The sequence below is a fragment of the Schistocerca piceifrons genome, chromosome 7 (genome assembly GCF_021461385.2).
Source record: "Schistocerca piceifrons isolate TAMUIC-IGC-003096 chromosome 7, iqSchPice1.1, whole genome shotgun sequence".
Lineage (NCBI taxonomy): Eukaryota > Metazoa > Arthropoda > Insecta > Orthoptera > Acrididae > Schistocerca > Schistocerca piceifrons.
Window position 1 is genome coordinate 166,396,704 of NC_060144.1, and position 2,418 is coordinate 166,399,121.

Genomic DNA, 2,418 nt, shown 5'->3' on the forward strand with positions numbered 1-2,418 from the left:
AGAATAATGTAGTAATCTCAATTCCAAAAAAGGAAGGTTTTGACTGGTGTTGAATTTACAGAAGAATCGGAAAACTGTTCGAAACCGACTTTGGGAGAAGATCTGTGGGTGTTGGAGAAATGTAGGAACACGGGATGCCGTAGTGACGCTACAATTTAGAACATAGATTAAGGATAGGCAAACATAGGTTTATCTCATTTGTAGATTTAGACATTGCTTTTGACAATGTTGACCGGACTACACTCATTGAAAGTGCGAACGTAGCTAAGATACAACAAAGGGAGTGAAGGGTTATTTTCAACTTGTACACAAACCGGACTTTAGTTACAAGAGTCGAAGAGTAGGTAAGCGAAGCAGTAGTTGAGGAAGTGTTGTTTACCAGATACGGCAAGGGACTTGGAGGAGCACGTGAACGGAACATATACTGCCTTGAAAAGACTACGAAAGATGAACATTAACAATCGTAAACCGAAGGTAATGGAATGTATTCGAATTAAATCGGGCAATGCAGTGTTGATGTGGCAACGGCCTTGCCGCAGCGGTAACGCCGGTTCCCGTCAGATCACCGAAGATAAGCTCAGTCGGGCTGGGCTAGCACTTGGATGGGTGACCATCTGGTCTGCCGAGTGCTGTTGGCAAGCCGGGTGTACTCAGCCCTTGTGAGGCAAACTGAGGAGCTACTTGATTGAAAACTAGCGGCTCCGATCTCGGAAACTGACATACGGCCGGGAGAGCGGTGTGCTGACTACATGCCCCTCAGTATCCGCATCCAGTGACGCCTATGTGCTCAGGATGACATAGCGGCCGGTCGGTATCGTTGGGCATTCATAACCTGTTCGGGAGGAGTATGCAGTGTTGACAGTACACATCATGAGGCATCAAGGAATAATTAATGTTAGATGGTGGTGCGGCGTGTAATAATCGTAGATGTTGAAGTAGGCACGAATACGGTATGCATGTCCAAAAGGATGTATATCGCAGTAGTTCTTCAGGGATGAAGATGCTAACAACGGGCAGGCTACCATGGAGTGCTGCGTAAAAGCATTCTTCGGACTGAAGATCACAAACAGCCTTAGCCTTGCGTTTTAACATTTTGTGATAACTGGCCTACGCTCTCTTTACACAATATTGTACACAGTCGATATTCGGCAGTCATCACGTAGAGATACTTGCCGATTAGTAGACAACAGTCAGCACTTAAAGATCTGGCTCAGTCAGTAATTAACATTCAGCAGGTGAAGATCTGTCAGTCAGTACTCAGCTATTTGGAAGTAAAGATTTGTCTGTCAGTACACAGCAGTCAGCACATTAAGATCTGAAACTTCCTGGCAGATTAAAACTGTGTGCCCGACCGAGACTCGAACTCGGGACCTTTGCCTATCGCGGGCAAGTGCTCTACCATCTGAGCTACCGAAGCACGACTCACGCCCGGTACTCACAGCTTTACTTCTGCCAGTATCTCGTCTCCTACGTTCCAAACTTTACAGAAGCTCTCCTACGAAACTTGCAGAACTAGCACTCCTGAAAGAATGGATATTTCGGAGACATGGCATAGCCACAGCCTGGGGGATATTTCCAGAATGAGATTTTCACTCTGCAGCGGAGTGTGCGCTGATATGAAACTTCCTGGCAGATTAAAACTTTGTGCCCGACCGAGACTCGAACTCGGGACCTTTGCCTTTCGCGGGCAAGTGCTCTACCATCTGAGCTACCGAACCACGACTCACGCCCGGTACTCACAGCTTTACATCTGCCAGTATCTCGTCTCCTACCTTCCAAACTTTACAGAAGCTCTCCTGCGAACCTTGCAGAACTAGCACTCCTAAGCCATGGAGCGCTGTTCTCTCTCGTGTTTGGTACAGCAGCAGTTATTTATTAGACTGGTAGATGTATATTTGTATTCACTCACAAAGGATCACTGTGCAGATTTTTGAGCGTAGGAGTAAGCAATTGAAAATGGCAAATAGCCGAAATCACCCGATCGTGGTATGAATGACAGTGAACAGCCAGGTCGTAAAATGAAATCGTCTTTCGAGTTAACTAATCGTCGAGCTATGTTAACGCATTCAGTGTGTGTTTAGCATTCAGCCATTTAAAGTTTCATATCAGCAGCGTAAGCGTAGATGTAGCTGAATTAGATAAATGAAGACACTTATATGGATCAGTTGTTGCGTATAATGAACGTGTTATTGCCATTTATATGCAAGTTCACTGGATAATTGTTCATTTCATATGAAATAAAAACGAAGTTATTTAATATTGAAAAATGCTTTAACAGACTGGCAAATTATGTGATGTCAGTTGCAAAGCACACTGCTCTTATGTCTCACACGGAATGTCGTTTGTCGTGGGATCTATATTTCACACAGACAGGCGTCTCCTATCTTGCGCTCTGGTTACAGCTTTGTCCTCAAGGGT

At 45.0% G+C, this 2,418-nt stretch overlaps 1 pseudogene; it reads left to right on the plus strand.

Annotated features, from left to right (window-relative positions):
* Positions 1-520: 520 nt before the first annotated feature.
* Positions 521-638, plus strand: LOC124709323 (annotated as a pseudogene).
* The last annotated feature ends 1,780 nt before the right edge of the window (positions 639-2,418 follow it).